We start from the raw sequence: 14,855 nt of genomic DNA, 5'->3' as shown, positions 1-14,855 counted from the left end.
CAGGCAGCCGCCATGTACAGGGGGAGTCCGGATCATTGCATCTACCCGAGCGCACACCCGACTCCACGTACCGGGGAAAGTCGGGCATTACGCCCGGATCTGTGCATGGATCCGGACATATATCCAAACGAACACCCGGAGGCAGGGATGGGCATCACAGCCCGCACACCCGGATCAGTGCACACAGACGGGCATCACAGCCCGCACACCCGGATCAGTGCACACAGACGGGCATCACAGCCCGCACACCCGGATCAGTGCACACAGACGGGCATCACAGCCCGCACACCCGGATCAGTGCACACAGACGGGCATCACAGCCCGCACACCCGGATCAGTGCACACAGACGGGCATCACAGCCCGCACACCCGGATCAGTGCACACAGACGGGCATCACAGCCCGCACACCCGGATCAGTGCACACAGACGGGCATCACAGCCCGCACACCCGGATCAGTGCACACAGACGGGCATCACAGCCCGCACACCCGGATCAGTGCACACAGACGGGCATCACAGCCCGCACACCCGGATCAGTGCACACAGACGGGCATCACACCCGAATCAGTGCACACAGACGGGCATGGGCCGGGCATCAGCCAGCACACCCAGATCAGTGCACACAGACGGGCATGGGGCCGGGCATCACACCCCTAACACCCGGATCAACGCACGGGGCCGGGTATTCATCCCAGCGCACACCCGCCTCCAGGTACAGAGGCAGAGCCGGGCATCATACCAGGACCATGGGCATAGAGCCGGGCATTACACTCCGCACACCCGGATCAGTGCACACTCTGGGCATCACACCCGGATTAGTGTACACACATTGGGTATGGAGCTGGGAGTGACACCCGGATAAGTGCGCACATACTGGGCATCACACCCCGCACGCCCGGCTTCATGTATGTGTCTAGAGCCCGGGATCAGTGGCATCTCTCCAGCTCAGAGCGGTCTTCATGTACGGGGGCAGAGCACCGGGGGGTCACGGCGGGCACGGCTCGTTTAATGACCGGCACTACCAGCCGCAGCCTCCCGGTGTCTTCTCATCCCTTCTCGGCTCCACCTTTCCAGCTGACAGCTCAGAGAGGCGGTGATGGGAGGAGACGGCGCTGTAACCATGACGATAACCCTGTGCCCGTCATGTGCCAGCCTGCCCCCTCCACACTGCAGGGCACCCGAGGGGAGAGGTTCTGTGCCCAGACATGGCGATGTGTATCCATTACTATTGTCTCTTCTCATTTCCTGCCTCCATAACAGAGCAGTGCCCCCCATACCAGTGTCAGCCTCAGGGCCCCAACATTAGTGGCAATGAGCCCCCATAACTGTCAGACTCGGTGTCCCAATATCAATGCCAATCATAGTGCCCCCACAATAGTGTCAGCCTGCTTTCCAATATCAGTGCCCACCAAAATGCCAACCACAGAGTCCCAATATCCGCGGCCGTCCCAATATCTGTGCCAACCATGGAGTCCCTTTTGTGTCTCACTATCAGTGCTTGTGACCCCTACCCCATAACATGTCAGTATTAGGGTCCCCATAAGTTCAGTTTGCCCATATTTGCCAACCACAGCGCCCGCTTCAGTGTCCTGAGAGAAGTAACATCCAGAGTCCCCATAAGTGTCACCAATATCTGCACCATTCATGATGCCCCCATAAGCATCAGCTTCAATGTACCAAGGCCAGTGCCACCCCCATTCATGATGCCCCCATAAGCATCAGCTTCAATGTACCAAGGCCAGTGCCACCCCCATGCCCCATAACAGCATCAGCTTAGTGTCCTAATACCAGTGCGGACCCCAGTGCCTTCATAACAGTGCCCGCCATCTGATGGCCCATAGCAGTAACAGCTTCTGATATTGGAGGACAGCTACAGTGCCCCCCTAACAGCGTCACCACAGCATTGCCCATCATTAGATGCCATGCTGCGCGACCAGAGAAGCCCTAGCCTAATGTTTTCTATGAGCTCGGAGGGAAAAGTGTCTGCCAGTCATCATCTGTGTCCGCCAGCCGCTTATCCTTCCATTAAAGGGGTATTCCGGGCAAAAACATTTTATCCAAAGGATAGGGGATAAGGTGTCTGATCGCGGGGGGCCCGCTGCTGAGACCCTCCGGGTTTTGGGGACTTGACGTCACGCCCCCTCCATTCATGTCTATGGGAGGGGGGCGTGGTGTGACATCACGTCCCCAGTCCCGGAAACCGGAGGTTTCCAAAACTGGAGATTCAGCACCAGCATAGAATACGAATGCTGCAGAGAGATTGCGGGGTCTCAGCAGTGGGCCCCCCACGATCAGACATCTTATCCCCTATCATTTGGATAGGGGATAAAATGTTTTTGCCCGGAATACCCCTTTAACCTAAAACATTTTCATTGCTTTCCATGGGCCCGTCTTGCACGTTTTGCCTGTGCTAGTCATGAAACACAGATCTTGCTGTCAGTGAATAGAATCTCATTAATTACTGTCAGAAACTTGATGCCTAGTTGACACATGAGCAAGTACCGCTGGATAAAAGGAAAAGCTCTTGTATAAAATAACCGTAGCCCCTGAATGTGAACAGCAACATTTTAATTCCTTGGCAGCAAGCAGAGATCGTGGAAACTGTAAGCCTCATTGAAATGGTTAATTTGTTGCCCCTGACAACCAATCACGGAGCAGGTTTCATTTTTATCATAGCAACGAAAGTGAAAGTTGAATTCTTATTGGTTGCCGCGGGCAACAACAGAATACAGTTTTGATAAATGAGGCCTACAGTGTATTGGCTCATTCCTATTTCCATGCACTCTGCTTCCTGTCACTGAATCAAAACTTGTTTACATTGTATATTATGCCAGTCCCAAGCAGGGTGCCTCCAGCTGTTGCAAAACTACAACTCCCAGCATGCCCGGACAGCCTTTGGCCTGTTTAGAAAACACTGCATTATGCTATGAATAAAAGCATATTAGGGCCCCCTTTCTATGGTATATACACAGCGCCTCTCGTGTCCAGGTGGCTGTGTCTGGTACTGCGCCTCAGCCTCATGCACATGGATGGTGCTTGCACAGGAGCTATGGAGGGGGGACATGTAGCAGCCTCTTCCAGGCCCCCAAATCTCCTCTTCTACATAAGAAGACAGCTGTATTATATACAGCTCATGATAGTTAGGGACATTTTTTTGTCTTCTAGTGCAATGAAGGGCCCGTGGCCCTATTTTCTGATGCTCACCAGTCACTTATTGATGGGCTAGAACAGTAATCCCTAACCTGCGGCTCTTCAGCAGTAGTGTTGGGCGCAAATATTCGCAATGCAAATATTTATCGCGAATATAGCACTAAATATTCGCAATTACGAATATTCACTTTTTTTTTTCACAGTACACATCACAGTGATCATCCCTCCCTGCTTCCAGCTTGTGGTGTAAACAAGGCTCCAATACTAGTTACTGTGTCTGACTGGCGAGTGCCCAAAAATGCAAATTTTTGCGCATATTGATCCCTCCCTTTTAGCGCTTTTATCACGCGATATTGCACATGCGAATATAATGGTGACTGCGTATGCGAATTTTATGGCGCATAGTAAAAAAAATGCCACGAAAATATATGACGAATATTCGTCCATATATTGGCGAAATATAGCGAATTCGAATATGGCCTATGCCGCTCAACACTAGCAGTCACAGAACTACAACTCCCATCATGTTAGGAGCTGCAGTTGTGTAACAGCTCATGTGTGGTTCTCACTTACAATCTATAACACCCACTCTCCTCCCCTCCTATGATGTGCACACTGTATACAAGCAGCCATCTCTTGCAGCCAATGCCACCTCTGTTTGCTTTCCAAGCCCAGCCCAGACAAGAGCACATGCTACAGTGCTGGTGCAGCGCCATCTGCTGGGCAGCCGCCGTATTCCACAACCTAAAATGAGATAAAACGTGCTAATAATACCAAACAGAGACAAAGTGGATTACAATAGACAAGCAGAAATACCCCGCTATGCCACTTGAACAACCAAATCCTGTAAATAAATTATCACAGATTTGCCACCATACTGTATTTACAAAAGCTGCCTATACAATGCACATGAATACGTTTCACCATACAATAACTAATTCCACTAAGCGTGCGATATATCTCTATAAATCGGACATTTCCGCACGCGGTGATACCACATATGTTTATTTTTATTTACACAGTTTTTTTTTTTAAATGGGAAAAGGAGGGTGATTCAGACTATTATTAGGGAAGGGGTTAAATGATCTTTAACTTTTTTTTCCCACTTTTTTTTTGCAGTGTTATAGCTGCCATAGGGACCTATAACACTGCACACACTGATCTTTTACATTGACTGAGGTATAACATGAATTGCACATGACCGTGCTAACAGAATCAACTGCAATTAAAACTTATACACAGGCCAGCGTCATCAGAGGACTGGCGGCACATCCATTAAGAGGTCCTCTTATTCAGAAAAGTACATGTGCTAGACAGATCCTGTCATTTTAATCTGTGTGGTACTTAAACACATTTGTGTTTTGCACTCATCACCATTCTCATTTTAAATATATCTTAATAAAAGTTATATTTTAATATTCCATTTTTTTTGTCAGGGTTTCTAGTTTGGGGTCCCCCTTTGGGGGTTTTCCCCTAAAGTTGTTATAGAACGGGAGCGGACTCAGGGCGTACAGGTACACCCTGGGTCCTTAAGAGGTTAAAGTGGATCTAGAACAGTGGTTCTTAACCTTGCTGGAGGTACTGAACCCCACCAGTTTCATATGCGCATTCACCGAACCCTTCTTAATTGGAAAAATAAAATATGATAGGGGTAGCTAGGTAGGGATAGGGTTAAAAAGGATTATAGGCACAGATAAACAAATATTGAATACAGGCAGTGGTGATTCAGTGTAAGGATAGGGTTAACTATGAAATAGACACAGTTAGCCAGGCATTGAGTGAAGGCAGTGGTGGTTCATTGTGCCTACCTGTTCCCGCAGCGTCCGTGCGTCCAGGCTGTCCGCTTGTCAGAGGGATTGTTTGGCTGGGCCTGTTTAAGACGCCGCAGGACCAGAAGTGCGCTGCGCCGGAAGTGGTGCGTTCCAGTGTGGGACGCATGCAGGCGATCGCGTAGAAGCGGAGCCACAAAGTATAGGAGGCTTCCTTTACAGTAGGGTAAAACAGTACTCTGAGATCTGTTAGGTGGGACATGATCACCTGCAGCCAATGACGGACAAGCGGGGCGTGTCATCACCAATCATATGAGTCGGGTGTGTGTCTTGACCTCCGCCGAACCCGCGAGACTGACTCACCGGACCCCTGGGGTTCGATTGAACCCAGGTTAAGAACCACTGATCTAGAATATGTTGGCAGATAAGAACCATTTAACCCATCTAGCCTGGCCAATATGCTAAATACTATGAATAGCCCTTGTTTCTATCTTATATAAAGCATAGCCCTATGCCTCTCACATTCATGCTTACATTCCTTCACTGTATTTCTAACTACCACTTCAGGCTATTCCATTCATCCACTACTCTCCATAAAATAATTATTCCTGATATTACTGTATAAACCAGGGGTGGGCAATTATTTTTTCCATGGGGCCACATGAGAAACTAAAGTTTTCCCCCAGATTAGCATAGTTTCCCCCCAGATTAGGATCATAGTTTTCCCCCAGATTAGGCAGCATAGTTGTCCCCCAGATTAGGCAGCATAGTTGTCCCCAAGATTAGGAGCATAGTTGTCCCCCAGATTAGGAGCATAGTTTTCCTCCAGATTAGCCTAGTTTCCCCCCAGATTAGCCTAGTTTTCCCCCAGATTAGGAGCATAGTTGTCTCCCAGATTAGGAGCATAGTTTTCCCCCAGATTAGGCATCATAGTTTTCCCCCAGATTAGGAGCATAGTTTTCCCCCAGATTAGGGAGCATAGTTTTCCCCCAGATTAGGAGCATAGTTTCCCCCCAGATTAGCAGCATAGTTGTCCCCCAGATTAGGCAGCATAGTTGTCCCCCAGATTAGGCAGCATCGTTTCCCCCAGATTAGGAGCATAGTTGTCCCCCAGATTAGGAGCATAGTTGTCCCCCAGATTAGGATCATAGTTCCCCCAGATTAGGATCATAGTTCCCCCAGATTAGGATCATAGTTGTCCCCCAGATTAGGATCATAGTTGTCCCCCAGATTAGGATCATAGTTGTCCCCCAGATTAGGAGCATAGTTGTCCCCCAGATTAGGAGCATAGTTGTCCCCCAGATTAGGAGCATAGTTGTCCCCCAGATTAGGAGCATCGTTGTCCCCCAGATTAGGAGCATAGTTGTCCCCCAGATTAGGAGCATAGTTGTCCCCCAGATTAGGAGCATAGTTGTCCCCCAGATTAGGAGCATAGTTGTCCCCCAGATTAGGAGCATAGTTGTCCCCCAGATTAGGATCATAGTTGTCCCCCAGATTAGGAGCATAGTTGTCCCCCAGATTAGGAGCATAGTTGTCCCCCAGATTAGGATCATAGTTGTCCCCCAGATTAGGAGCATAGTTGTCCCCCAGATTAGGAGCATAGTTTTCCCCCAGATTAGGAGCATAGTTGTCCCCCAGATTAGGAGCATAGTTTCCCCCCGGATTAGGCAGCACAGTTGTCCCCCGGATTAGGCAGCACAGTTGTCCCCCGGGTTAGGAGCATAGTTGTCCCCCAGATTAGGATCATAGTTCCCCCAGATTAGGAGCATAGTTTCCCCCCAGATTAGGAGCATAGTTGTCCCCCAGATTAGATCATAGTTCCCCAAGATTAGGATCATAGTTCCCCCAGATTAGGATCATAGTTCCCCCAGATTAGGATCATAGTTCCCCCAGATTAGGAGCATAGTTTTCCCCCAGATTAGGAGCATAGTTGTCCCCCAGATTAGGATCATATTTTTCCCCCAGATTAGGATCATATTTTTCCCCCAGATTAGGAGCATAGTTTTCCCCCAGATTAGGCAGCATAGTTGTCCCACAGATTAGGCAGCATAGTTGTCCCACAGATTAGGCAGCATAGTTGTCCCACAGATTAGGCAGCATAGTTGTCCCCCAGATTAGGAGCATAGTTGTCCCCCAGATTAGGCAGCATAGTTGTCCCACAGATTAGGCAGCATAGTTGTCCCCCAGATTAGGCAGTATAGTTGTCCCCCAGATTAGGCAGTATAGTTTCCCCCCAGATTAGGAGCATAGTTGTCCCCCAGATTAGAAGCATAGTTTTCCCCCAGATTAGGCAGCATAGTTTCCCCCCATATTAGGAGCATAGTTGTCCCCCAAATTAGACAGCATAGTTTTCCCCCAGATTAGGCAGCATAGTTTTCCCCCAGATTAGGCAGCATAGTTTTCCCCCATATTAGGAACATAGTTGTCCCCCAGATTAGGCAGCATAGTTGTCCCCCAGATTAGGCAGCATAGATGTCCCCCAGATTACCACAGTTTTCCTCCACATGAGGCAGCTCCCCCCCCCCCCCCCACACTGTCACACACATACAGAGACAGACACATACACAAAGACACACATATCAACACACACATACACAAAGACACACATATCAACACACACATACACAAAGATCCACATATCAACACACACATACACAAAGACACACATATCAACACACACATACACAAAGATACACATATCAACACATACATACACAAAGGCACACATATAAACACATACACAAAGATACAAAGATACACATATCAACACACACACATACACAAAGATACACATATCAACACACACATATACAAAGATACACATATCAACACACACATACACAAAGATACACATATCAACACACACATACACAAAGATACACATATCAACACACACATACACAAAGATACACATATCAACACACACATACACAAAGATACACATATCAACACACACATACACAAAGACACACATATCAACACACACATACACAAAGACACACATATCAACATACACATACACAAAGACACACATATCAACATACACATACACAAAGACACACATATCAACATACACATACACAAAGACACACATATCAACATACACAAAGATACACATACACAAAGATACACATATCAACACACACATACACAAAGATACACATATCAACACATACATACACAAAGGCACACATATAAACACATACACAAAGATACACATATAAACACATACACAAAGATACACATAACACACACACACACACACAAAGATACACATATCAACACACACATATACAAAGATACACATATCAACACACACATACACAAAGATACACATATCAACACACACATACAAAGATACACATATCAACACACACATACACAAAGACACACATATCAACATACACATACAAAGACACACATATCAACATACACATACACAAAGATACACATAACACACACATACACAAAGATACACATATCAACATACACATACACAAAGATACACATATCAACCCACACATACACAAAGATACACATATCAACATACACATACACAAAGATACACATAACACACACACACACACAGACACAAAGATACACATATCAACACACACATACACAAAGATACACATATCAACACACACATACACAAAGACACACATATCAACACACACATACACAAAGACACACATATCAACATACACATACACAAAGACACACATATCAACATACACATACACAAAGATACACATATCAACATACACATACACAAAGATACACATATCAACCCACACATACACAAAGATACACATATCAACATACACATACACAAAGATACACATAACACACACACACACACAGACACAAAGATACACATATCAACACACACATACACAAAGATACACATATCAACACACACATACACAAAGACACACATATCAACATACACATACACAAAGACACACATATCAACATACACATACACAAAGATACACATATCAACATACACATACACAAAGATACACATATCAACCCACACATACACAAAGATACACATATCAACATACACATACACAAAGATACACATAACACACACACACACACACACACAGACACAAAGATACACATATCAACACACACATACACTAAGACACACATATAAACACATACACAAAGATACACATATCAACACACACATACACAAAGATACACATATCAACACACACAGACACAAAGATACACATATCAACACACACATACACAAAGATACACATATCAACATACACATACACAAAGATACACATAACACACACACACACACACACACAGACACAAAGATACACATATCAACACACACATACACTAAGACACACATATAAACACATACACAAAGATACACATATCAACACACACATACACAAAGATACACATATCAACACACACAGACACAAAGATACACATATCAACACACACATACACAAAGACACACATATAAACACATACACAAAGATACACATATCAACACACACATACACAAAGATACACATATAAACACACACATACAAAGATACACATATAAATACACACAGACACATATAAACACACACACACACACTCACCCGGCTGAAGTTTAGAGCTGAGGGGGAGGAGGTGGAGCAGACAGGATACACGGCCTCTCCTCCTCATCTCCCTCCCCCTCCTCTTCTCTGCCTTCCGAGGTTCTACGGCTGCACGGCAGGGAGGAGGGGGAGGGGAGAGAGTGCATGCTTCCTTCTTCTGCCTGTCAGCACTGTATGGGCTCTCCATGTCACAGGCTGATGGTGCAGACCTGGGCATTGTACGGCCGACAGTGAGCGTGGGCTGGTCAGAGCCAATCAAAGGGCCGTATGTGCCCGCGGGCTGTACAATGCCCAGGTCTGGTATAAACCTTTGCCCCTCTAATCAGTGGCGTTGCTAAGGTTGGTGTCACCCGGTGCGATATAAAATGGTTTCACCCCATACCTCCCCCCCCAGTAAGTTTTTAGCCTGTTGTGACAGGCGCCACTGATGTAGAGCAGTGTGAAAAATTCCAGTATAATAATCAAATATACCAATTGCCAAAGAATGAAAAAGCGCTAAAAAAGGTTTCACCAATTAAAACTCCAGCTCCCAGTATGACCTAAGCAGTGGTGAGCAGGCCCGATGCTGTCATAAGGCAAACCATGCGTCCGCTTGAGGGCGCATGGACTCGCAGCTGATGGGGGCGGAAAAATGAAGACTTTTTTTTATACTAAGACCCCCACCTGTGCGCCCCGCCGCCGCACAGCAGAGGTCACTGCTACCACTCCACCCTCTCTGGTTTTATTGCTGCGGCCCACTGAGATTCCCGAAATGGAGCTTCGCTTGTGTAGGCAGAAATCCTTGCACCGGCCCTGGCTGGGAGTTGTAGTTTTACTCATCACAACTGCAGAACTTACAAGTGACTACAGCTCTGATGGGACATAATGAGGAAAATACACAATAATATCAGTGACTACAGGTGACATCTCTATAGTCTTTCCTTATGCACCCTCATCATACATAACGAGGATCATCCTCCTGCCAGAGGTACCCCCATCATCCAGGATGGTGGGGGTGCTACTGGCAGAAGGATGATCCTCCCAATGGATTATGAGGGTGCTAAGGCCAGGATGATGGGGGTGCTACATCTGCAGGAGCATCCTCCTGCCAGTAGCACCCCCATCATCCTGGAGGATGATCTGCTGATGGATGATGGGGGTGCAGCACCCCCATAATTCATCAGTAGCACCCTCATCATACATAAGGAGGATCATCCTCCTGCCAGAGGCACCCCCCATCATCCAGGAGGATGATCCTGCTGATGGATGATGGGGGTGCTACTCACAGGAGGATGATCCTGCTGATGGATGATGGGGGTGTTTCTCACAGGAGGATGATCCTGCTGATGGATGATGGGGGTGCAACACCCCCATCATTCATCAGTAGCACCCCCATCATACATAAGGAGGATCATCCTCCTGGCAATGGCACCCCCCAGAGCCTCTCAGCACCCCCTTTATCCCTGTTACATTAAAACATTAAATCAGTGTTTCCCAACCAGGGTGCTTCCAGCTGTTGCAAAACTACAACTCCCAGCATGCCCGGACAGCCAAAGGCTGTCTGGGCATGCTGGGAGTAATAGTTTTGCAACAGCTGGAGGCACCCTGGTTTGGAAACACTGCATTAAATACACAGTTTTGCAGAGAGGTCTCACCAGTCTCTTGTCTTCACTTTCTCCTCTCCCCGGGCGGCTCCAGGTCCAGTAATGTCCGGGGGTTGGGGAGGAATTCATCACCCATGAATCCTCAGAAGACGCGGAGCACATGAGGCAGGGACACGTCGGGGGAGGGAGCAGACGTGCGCACAGCACTTCTGTTCCCAGAAAGCATTGCAGGTCTTAAAGAGGCAGCTTCCTGGGGTTTGGGGATAAGATTGTGTCGGGGGCTGAAACCGGAGTGCGACAGCCTGCAGGTCATGAATGGAGCCTCTTCTGTCTGGGGATGCTGCAAATACCGGCTGAGTTGAGTGACGGTGTGCAGATGTGGGGGGGTGCTGGCGGCCATGGTGTCACCCCTCCAGGCTGGTGTCACCCGGTGCGCTCCGCACCCCCCGCACCCGTGTTGCAACGCCACTGCCTCTAATATAAAACGATGTCCTCTTGTGGTAGTTTTTCTTCTTTTAAATTTCCTCTCCTCCTTTACTGTGTTGATTCCCTTTATGTATTTAAAGCCCATCTGTCAGATCCTTTAAATAAAATAAATAAATAAATATGTTACTCAGTACGTAATCCTCCCCATAGAATAAAAATGTTATGCCTCTATCACCTATATTTATTATAAAAATCCCTAATTTCATTAGCTCACAGTGTTAGGAATCCTCTCTGGAAGGGGCATGTGGTGGTGGGAGGTGATTGGTGTGTCTGCTCATGCAGCCTTGTCCACGAATAATCTCTTGTCCATGAATCATGGACAAGCCTGACGTGCTGTAGGTCTGGTTAGTGTCCCAGTAGATATGGGGACCCCTAGGGGTGGGATTTTCAGGAACAGTTTTCTTTTTAAATTTATCAAAATCTTTCAAACAACCATATTGCAAAAATTTAATTTTCATCCATAACAACATATAAAAAGTTTTTGGATCTGACAGTGTCCATGTAAAAGTCTCTATCATATCCCCTCTGTTTCATCTTTCTTCTATACATGTTAAGGTCCTGTAACTTTTCCCGGTAAGTTTTATCCTGCAATCCATGTACTAGTTTAGTAGATCTTCAGTCTTTAGTAGATCAGCCTCCAGTACTGCACACAATACTAAGTGAGGTCTCACCAGTGTTCTGTACAGCAGCATGAGCACTTCTCTCTACTGCTAATACCTCTCTCTATACACCCATGAGCACTTCCCTCTCTACTGCTACTACCTCTTCCTATACATTCAAGAATTCTGTTAGCATTTCCTGCTTTATGACATTGTTTGCCTACCTTTTAAGTTTTCTGATATAATGACCCCTAAATCCCTTTCCTCAGATACTGAGGTTGGGACTATATTACATATTCTATATTCTGCCCGAGGGTTTTTATACCCCAGGTGAATTACTTTGTACTTATTCACATTAAGTTTCCAGAGTTCTGACCATTCATCTGGTTTTCCTAAATCCTTAACTTGTTCAGGACCCATGTCGTACCGGCACGTCATGGGACCCTGGTAGTTAAGGACCCATGACGTACATGTACGTCTATGGGAATTTCGGTCCCCGCCGTGCAGCGGGCAGGGACTGGACCGGGGTGACTGCTGATATCGATCAGCAGGCACCCCGTGCAAATGCCCAGGGGGGTCATTCACACCAGCGATTTGAGCAATTCTACGGGTCTATGGTGACCCGGAAAATAAGGGGGATCGGGGTTGTCCAAGACACCCACGATCCCCCTGAAGGGATAGGAGTGACTTGGCAGGGGTGCCACCCCTCCTATCCCTGCTATTGGTCATATAAAAGTGACGACCAATAGCAGATCGGGGCGGGGGGGGGGGGGGGTAACTTTCAGTTTCCCCACAATAGGTGGGGCAGAAAGGTGAAACCGATGGGGACTGGCGCCAGAGGTCCACTTACCAATCGGAGGCGACGATCGACGGTGGAGATCTGCGGCAGCAGAGGACGGCGATGCGGCTCCCTGGATCCTACGGAAGCCAGTGATTTGCCTAGCAACATCTGGGGGGTTACAGTTTGAGACCACTATACAGTGGTCTCTAAACTGTAGCCCTCCAGATCTTGCGAAACTACAACTCCTAGCATGCCCACACAGGTGTTTGCCATCTGGGTATGCTGGGATTTGTAGTTTTGCAACATCTGGAGGGCCACAGTTTGGAGATCACTGTGCAAATCCCAGCATGCCCAAACAGCAAACAGCTGTCTTGCCATGCTGGGAGTTGTAGTTGCGTACCTCCAGCTGTTGCATAACTACATCTTCCAGCATTCCCTTCGGCGATCAGTACATGCTGGGAATTGTAGTTTTGCTACAGCTGGAGGCACACTGGTTGGAAAATACTGAGTTAGTTAACAGAACCTAACTGAAGGTTTTCCATCCAGTGTGCCTCCAGCTGTTGCAAAAGTACAACTCCCAGCACGCACGGTCTGTCAGTACGTGCTGGGAGTTGTACTTTTGAAACAGCTGGAGGTTTAGCCCCCTCCCATGTGAATGTACAGGGTACATTCACACAGGCGAGTTTACAGTAAGTTTCCAGCTTGAAGTAGCCACGGCCGCAGCGCAAACTCCTAGCGGGAAACTCGCCGTAACCCGCCAGTGCGAATGTACCCTAAAAACACTACACTAACACATAATAAAGGGTAAAACACAACATATACACCCTCTTACACTGCCCCCCCCCCCCCCCCAATAAAAATGAAAAACGTATCGTATGGCAGTGTTTCCAAAACGGAGCCTCCGGCTGTTGCAAACAAACAACTCCTAGCATTTCCAGACATCCACTGACTGTCCAGGCATGCTGGGTGTTTAGCAACAGCTGGAGGCACCCTGTTTGGGAATCACTGGTGTAGAATAACCCTATGTCCACCCCTAGGCAATCCCTAATTTAGTCCTCACATGCGAATGGTGCTTTCTCACTTCAGAGCCCTGTCGAATTTCAAGGAAACAGTTTAGGGCCACATATGGGGTATTTCTGTACTCGGGAGAAATTGCACTACACATTTTGTGGGGCTTTTTCTCCTTTTACCCCTTATGAAAAGGAAAAGTCGGGGGCTACACCAGCCTGTTAGTGTAAAAAAAATAAAAAATGTTACACTAACATGCTGGTGTTGCCCCATACTTTTTATTTTCACAAGCAGTAAAAGGAGAAAAGGACCCCCAAAATTTGTAATGCAATTTCTCCTGAGTACGGAAATACCCCATATGTGGGCGTAAAATGCTCTACGGGCGCACAACAAAGCTCAGGAGTGATAGCGCACTATGGACATTTGAGGCCTAAATTGGTGATTTGCACAGGGGTGGCTGATTTTACAGCAGTTCTGACTTAAACGCAAATAAAATTAATACCAATATGTGACCCCATTTGGAAAATACACCCCTCACGGAACGTAACAAGGGGTATAGTGAGCCTTAACACCCCACAGGTGTTTGAAGAATTTTCACTTCAAGTTGGATGGGAAAATGGAAAAAAACATTTTTTGCACTAAAATGCTGGTGTTACCCAAAATTTTTCATTTTCACAAGGGAAAGTAGGAAAAAGTTCACCAAAATTTGTAACCCCATTTCTTCTGAGTAAGAATATACCCCATATGTGGATGTAAATTGCTCTGCGGGTGCACTACAATGCTCAGAAGAGAAGGAGCGCCATTGGGCTTTTGAAGAGAAAATTTGTCCGGAATTGAAGGCCACATGTGTTTACAA

Source organism: Hyla sarda, chromosome 12 (genome assembly GCF_029499605.1).
Source record: "Hyla sarda isolate aHylSar1 chromosome 12, aHylSar1.hap1, whole genome shotgun sequence".
In the NCBI taxonomy this organism is placed as follows: domain Eukaryota; kingdom Metazoa; phylum Chordata; class Amphibia; order Anura; family Hylidae; genus Hyla; species Hyla sarda.
The sequence above is the reverse complement of the archived record's forward strand: the minus strand, read 5'-3'. Positions refer to the sequence as shown.